The sequence below is a fragment of the Lygodium microphyllum genome, chromosome 9 (assembly GCF_053477565.2).
Source record: "Lygodium microphyllum isolate KBCC chromosome 9, Lygodium_microphyllum_v1.1.10, whole genome shotgun sequence".
Taxonomy (NCBI): domain Eukaryota; kingdom Viridiplantae; phylum Streptophyta; class Polypodiopsida; order Schizaeales; family Lygodiaceae; genus Lygodium; species Lygodium microphyllum.
In genome coordinates, this window is record NC_141143.1 from 46,300,400 (window position 1) to 46,308,065 (window position 7,666).

At 37.6% G+C, this 7,666-nt stretch overlaps 1 non-coding gene across 1 annotated transcript; it reads left to right on the forward strand.

Moving 5' to 3' along the window:
- The first annotated feature begins 2,933 nt into the window (after positions 1-2,933).
- On the forward strand, positions 2,934-3,014 carry TRNAS-UGA (transfer RNA serine (anticodon UGA)). The gene has a single exon. It is a non-coding gene; the product is annotated as a tRNA-Ser (tRNA).
- The last annotated feature ends 4,652 nt before the right edge of the window (positions 3,015-7,666 follow it).

Here is a 7,666-nt window from a genome sequence, read left to right on the forward strand (position 1 = left end):
ACCTTATAGATTCAAAATCTATAACTTATGCACCTGTAAACAGATGATATAGTTGAAACTATAATATACCCAAAAACTGATGTTGGAATCTCTTATAGGTTTAGAATGGAGGCTGAAATGATCTCAGAATACCGAAAATCACAGTGGCAAGCTCTAAAGGGTATATCTATAGTATATATATTGTTTTTCTTGCTTACTAAGTTTCACTCCAATCGTAGAATATAGCCTTGCTATCCTCAGGATCCTCCTACGGCTATAACCTAAGGCAAATCGAGTAAGGTGAAAGAGCTTCTTACCTATTGCTTGCTTGCTTACTTTCGTGCTTTTCCAATGTCTTTATTTTAGCCTTCAATCGAGCTCTACACAGTTGTGGAACGGCTCTCATACCAAGAAAATAAACAAGAGGGAAGGGAGATGAAACACCCAAGAGCGTGCATGCACGCACGCGTGCGCGCGCGCGCACACACACACAATGGAGACTTGAGCACATAGAGATAGGGTTGGATTCTTTTGCTTTTTTTTTTCTTTCTTATTCTTCCACATAAAATAACTAAGTCTACAACAAGATAAAAAACTAATATGAAAGTACCATAACATATGTATACGCGATCACTAAGTGTAAGCTTGCTAGGAAAGAAGACATGGCACAATAAATGTGCCATAACCAAGGATGGGCTACGTGGGTATAGTCTAGCTGTAGAATCATTGGCGTATCCTCATGTCGATAACCTAACACGCCATTGAATAATATCGTGGCACATCACCAAGGCACACAGTGGATGCGAGCTCATGTAGAGCTCGACATCTCAACATGTATGTCCAATGGTGTCTTTGGATTCATACCTTATGTATATTTATTTATAAATATATATTTATAATTTACATATGAGAGAGAGAGAGAGAGAGAGAGAGAGAGAGAGAGAGAGAGAGAGAGAGAGAGAGAGAGAGAGGCACACATGTGCCCATACACACGTATACATGTGCTTGTGCATTTCAAAGTTAGGCTTACAATCTTATCATGTTAAACAACTTTGCTATGTCTATCTCATCTTTTTGTGCTAGCACTTTTATTTTCTTTTTTTAGAATCAATATTTGAGTAAATTTTTGAATAATAAAGAGTTCAATTTGGATTCTTATTAATTTCATATCAAATAATTTGTGTTTTCCTTTTTTCATATCGATAAAAGTAGAGTCTATTGGCTTTCTTTTATGGTTTCTATCTTGAAATTTCTTTTTGAAGAAAGGATGTGGCCTGATTAGCACCTGTTCTTTTATTGGACCATGTACTTTAATGTCTACAAAATGTCATAAAAGCCACAAGGAAAAGTAGAGTACCTTATTATGTTTAGAAGAAATACTTATGGTTTAGAAATGAAAGATAGGCACATGATTTATTGCATGTTAGAGCATGGTTGTGGTATGTCAATCTTCATGATTGGTAATAAATAAGCCAACTACATCTATTTTATTGAAGGTCATTAGCTTTTACAACACTTGCTTCAAATCCTTGCCAATGTGCTATGTATGGAGGTCAACATGGTTGTATAATCTTGAAGCACGAAGGGTTGCATTTGCTTATACATGTGTTTTATTGAAGGTCATCAGCTTTTGCAATGCTTGCTTCAAATCCTTGCAAATGTGCTATGTATGGAGCGCAACCTAATTATGAGAAAGAGAACATGCCATATGGTAGAGGTTCATGCTTGACATTATAGGTTGCCCTTGTTACAAATTCTCCTTTCAATTGCATGTGTTAGCACAAAGGCGGTTTTAGTTTTTTTTTCAAGAAATGAAATGAAAGGCTTATAGCTTGAACTGTCGTGAGACCTATGCATTACTAGGGATGTTCAAACATAGTACATACTTGTTTGTGTTGTATAACTTGAATTATGAGCTTTGATATGATTTTATAACAATTATAAAGTAGACTAGTAATATTTTATATAAAAAGTTGGTCAAGGAAGTAACCATTGCAAGACCTCATTATTTAAAAAAAAGATGCAAAAGCCTTGTCAAGAAAGTCCAAGTATGAAGATAGTTTGACAAGGACTTTATGATGAAAAAATTTGTCAAGGAAGCATAATGGAGGGAATATTTGTTAATGGTCATTATTGTCTTTTGGTTGTTAGATCTACACCAAGTGAGGGACATTGACAATTCTATCTAGTTTGGTCCACTTTTGTCATTTTTTGATTGATGTTCTACATTTTGGGTCCACTCCTGCTAATTCAAACCATTTTGTGCTTGTCACTAAGTAGTGTGTACTATATAGGATAACTTGTCAATTGGATGTGACAACTCTTTCAACCATTCTATATCCAACCCTCACTAGTGTACACTGGGGAACCATGCATTGTGGCATAAGGACACATAGATAACTCTCACAATTAGGCCACCACTTTGAAGAGTTACTCACACCTTCTTTGGTATCATTAATCTTTACAATGGACATTCTTGGATGAGTGGTTAGCAATGGTCAATTGAGTGTAGATTCATGTAGGTTGTTTGAAGCTTAAAGAGAAGGTCCCAAGGAACTATGGCTACATATGTTGATGTACAAAGGTTCTATGTTCATCCATCGAGATGCTTCCATCTAATGTTCAAGCACTGTGCTATGAACAGTAACGCAATTGCTATAATAACACTAAACTTACTGTACGCAGAATCTCGAAGGTCCAATTGTGCTTTCCGCCCTCTTTTTGTTAAAAGCTAAGGCGCACAGCATTCTCAAAAAACCATTTAATGATTCGGATAAATGAGCTCATGTCCAGGATCACTTTAACAGGTCGTCTCTCCACATACCGGAAGGAAGGAAATATGCGAACGAGTCTACGGCTTGTCACGATACATCATGCATGTATGGTGGCTTGATTGGTGGTAAGAGCGTATTGGTCTGAATAATCAAAATAAAATATTCTATCCATTAGCAATTGACGGTTTGGCCGAGTGGTTAAGGCGACAGACTTGAAATCTGTTGGGTTCGCCCGCGCAGGTTAGAACCCTGCAGCCGTCGCCTTGAACTTCGTGTTTTTTATGCGTCCCTCTTCTATAGCAGAGGGAGTGGAACCCTGCAGCCGTCGCCTTGAACTTCGTGTTTTTTATGCGTCCCTCTTCTATAGCAGAGGGAGTGGAAAAGCAAATTGCTCGGTCAGTATGCGAACAGAAGGTTAACATTAATTATTGAAGAAGATGATAAAGATAAAGAGCGGAGTGCTTTATTGCAAGGTTCTAACGTATATGTAAAGGCTTGCTAGAAATAAGTGATTATTTAGGAAGAGGAAGATGATAAAGATAAAGAGAGAAGTAATTAACCATTGTATTAACTATTGTAAGGTTTTTAGCGTATGCTGGAAGGGCTTGCTAGAAATAAGTGTGATGTGAATGTACTCATGCACATTGTATTAACCATTGTAAGGTTTCTAGCGTATGCTGTAAGGGCTTGCTAGAAATAAGTGTGATGTGAATGTACTCATGCATTCTTCAAGGAAGAGGAAAACAATAAAGATGAAGAAAGGAAGAATAGAATACTCAATGAATAATAATTTTTGAAAGGTAAGGTGTGTTGCTAGTGAAAATCTTGCTAGCACATGAGAAAGAGGAAGAGGAAGGAAAAGGAGGCAAATAGCTTTTTCAGTTAGTTTTTCAATTTACATTGAAAACCCCAAGAACCAAGCTCTAGCTTGTGTACAAGTTGGGTTGGCTAGATAAGGTGGTGGTGGAGGTGAATTTCTTAGGTGGTGTATGAGAAAGCGAAAGAGGAAGTAAAAACAAAGCAAATAGAACTTTCTATCAGTTCTTCAAATTAATATAGATTACATCGAAAACCCCAAGAACAATGCTCTAGCTTGTGTAAAATTTGGGTGGTTGTTGGACATTAACTATTGACAAGGCGAGGAGGGTATATTCTATTCCTACTTGCAAGAACATAGCAACATATGGACAAGACTAAAGGAAGCCACAGTTTATTAGTTGCAATTTGGCATATAATAATGTACATTCTCACTTGTCTTCTTAGCACTACGTGAATGCAAGTGCCTCTAATAGGTGGATAATAGACGTATGTCAGGGGTAGGAGATGATGTAGGATCAACAATAAAATGACAAATCATAAAAACATGAATATAAGGGGATCCATAAGGAGTAACGGATAAAAGAGGAATAGTATCAGAGCTAGAAGAAAGAAGAGAAACATACAATGGAAAGCGATAAGACATGAGAGAATAGGAAAGAAGATCAACAGGATCCAATGGGTAAATAGAACAATGAAAATTAAGGGCCTAGAAAAAGGAATCAATAAACAATGGATGATCAGCAATATAGCTCAACAATTGAGTTTGCAATGGCTAGATATTAGACTTATGAAAGATGCTCCGTAAACAATGAGGTTCTAAAGCATCATCCTTCAAAGGCGGATGCCAAGCATGGCCGCAACACCAGGATGTCTGATGATGATAAGTCTTCAAGCTTTATGCTAACAAGAGTTCCAATGAATGAACATACATGTTTGCTTGCAAAATCACATCCCCCACATAAACATTCAAATCCTCCTCATCAGGAGTTTGCAAATGTCTTGTGAGATACATAAAAGACAATAACTGATTTTATCGAAAACTAGCTCATCCACGAATCTATAAAAAATAGCTCTCAGCAAATCTACAGACCATGCATTTGACCACCCATCCTCTAGAGGTTCCAAATCCACATTGCTCAAGGAAATGTACAAGGCAAACCTCTGTTGAATATACTTAATCCAAAAGGAGGGGGGAGGTGATACCAATTCAACATAGCGAGTAAAGTCATTGCACACAATTCATTTGCTGCTGAAGATGTTCTACCTTAGCAGAAAATCCATCACACAGCTTAGCCTTATACTGCAAATGGTCAAGCTTCTCTTTAGAAGATAAGACAAGAAACTATAGGAGCTAGAGGAGGAATATAGAGAGTTGCAGTTTTCTGGTTCAGCTCTTCAATAAGCTTCTTTTGAGATTCAACACTGTCTTGGGAATGCTACAATTGACCCTCACATATCGAACTTACGAGCTGACTCTATCATATTCTCGAGAGCGGCATTATTTTCTTTAGTTAAAGACACATTCTCAAGTAGCTACTCTAGTTTCTAACTCTTTGATTTGGGATGTCTGGGAATCCATCAAAGCAATAGCTTCAATCATCTTTTTATGTATGTCACTGAGGGTAGCCTTTTTAGATACCAAGTCCACCAAAGCTTTGCTCAACTGACTTATCATGAAATTAACTTTGTCTTGCAATGAATTATAAATCCCTGTGTAAATAGACTGAAGACATGAAGTAAGGGAAGTCTCCAATGTAGACTGGATACCAGAAATCAAATGGGAAAGCAGAGATCCAACAAGCATCGTTTGTAAAGAAGAGGGAATTCGCTTATCTAGTTGTCCATCCCTTTCGGCAGCAAATAAATTAGGACAAGACAGGAATGGAGGGAGGGAACTGCTAGAAATAGGAGGGGTAGTGTCCTATACAGGAGGATTTGCAACAAAAACTAAAGAGGGACTAGGCAGCCCCGTGGTACGTCTACGTTTAGTTCGAAAAAACTTGGGAGGAGACTCATCCTCCATATCTGAATTTAGTTGTAAGGAAGGAGGAGATGGAATAGAAGGGGGAGGTTGCTTTAGAAGAGGAGCAAGATCAGCCAAACTAGCACACCACCAAGAGGAGGGGCAAGAGTAATAACTTTTTGAAGAAAGATACCATAAGAAACATTATTGCCTTGACCCTTTCTAACTCTCTGAAAATGTTGATTCATCTTAGCCAACATGAACGTGGTCCGATTATACTTGGGTCCCTCAAGCATCCGAACAAATGCAATGAAAAGCTCATTGGATAGACATTTGGAAGCAGGATTTTCAGACATGAATCTATCTTGGAGAAACTGTCATAGTTGCTTCCACACTGAAGAGGAGATATGAGCAACAGAAACCTTAGAGCTAGTAATAACTTTGCTAGATATCCAAAGGGGTAGATGTCTCCTTTTGAAGAAGTGAGAGGATCTCCTTGGCAGTCAATAACTGATTGACACTAGGTACAAAGGAAGTCGAAAGAGGTAGACATAACACTTTACTGATATTGGCAGTGGATAGGCAAAAGCGTCCAGTCATAGACCAAACCAAACTATTTTCTGTATAACGCCAAGAAAGAGTAGCAAAGCTTGTTGTCCATTGGCACAAACTTAAGCGCTTCAAATAAATAGAGACCAGCACGGAGAATACAATCTGCCTCCAAGAGAAGGGAATAGTCATGCACCGGCAATGGCACATGCTGGATCACAATCGGGGGAGTAGAGGAAGATGTCATTCAGACTACACACACACACACACACATATCCCCCCAAGAAAAAGAGGAAAATTCATTCAAAACCCAAACAAGGTACCACTAAGAAAAATATCAGGAAAAAGAAACAGAGGAACAAATAGGACCGGACTAGACTTTCCCAAGCAATCCACATTCTACATAAAAAATTCGACATGGCCTATGCACTCATGTGACCAAAAGCTTCATGCAATGCAGATAGTCAAGCACTCAGAAACCCCATAGTAGACACTCAAAAAGAACCAAAAGTCAAGCACACCATATCCCAGGCATTGACCAGAATCAAAACAAAATCATAGATTCGGATCATCAAAATAAACACAGACAAAATATGACCGACATCTCTTATCAAGAAATCCCAATCTTCGTAAATGTTGCATATACCTAAGGTACGGTGAAGTGAGCAGGTGATCACTATCGAATTCCTTTTAACCAATGAGAAATTAGGTTACAATTCATTAGCAATTAAGCTCTTAATGCATAATGAATAGGAAGTTAATATGGAAAAATTTGTGCATTGGAATAAATGGCAAAGAAAATAAAAAATGTTAGGGAAAGCTTGTAAGATAGGGTTGCCAGGTCAAATCATAGTTTCGATGGTGTTAGGGGATGTTCACATGGGAAAAATAGGAAAAACAAGCACAAAAGGCATGAAAAAAGTAATAAAATAAAATCAATATGCCAAATCAAGGTGGAGAAAAAAGGAAATTCATGCAATGAATTTAATCGGATAGGGCTATGCAATTAAAATTTAATTTCGAGGTGGTTAAGGCAGGTTCACATGGAAAAATAATAAAAAACACACCCAAAAACTTAAAAAATAACAAAAAATTTAATAACGAACAAATTGTATATTGAAATGATGGGTAGTAAAAATGAAAAATTTCCAGAGAAGGTGTAGGTCAGGGCTGTCACATCAGATCGCTAGTCCGAAGTAGAAAATGTGCGTGTATATGGAAACACGTTAAATGGCAGAAAATTCTTCAAAACTTAATAATGCATAATTTGTGGCTTAGAACAAGGGGATGTAAAAAGGAAAAGTAGCCAATTCAAAGGGAAAAATAGGGCAATAAGGTCATATTGTAATTTTGGTTGATGTAGGATGTGTTCACATGGAAAAGCGGTAAAACATAAGAAAAAGGAAAATGGATAAAGAACAATCCCAAAATGGATTGAAAAGAGGATGGGTGGGTGGGGAAGGGACCCCATGAGGGCAAGATGAGAATTTGGTATGCTCAAATTATTCGATAGGGATTTTTCCATAAGGATATGTATAATGAGCACACGTAGGGACAAGTCCCCACACTTAAGACCTTAATA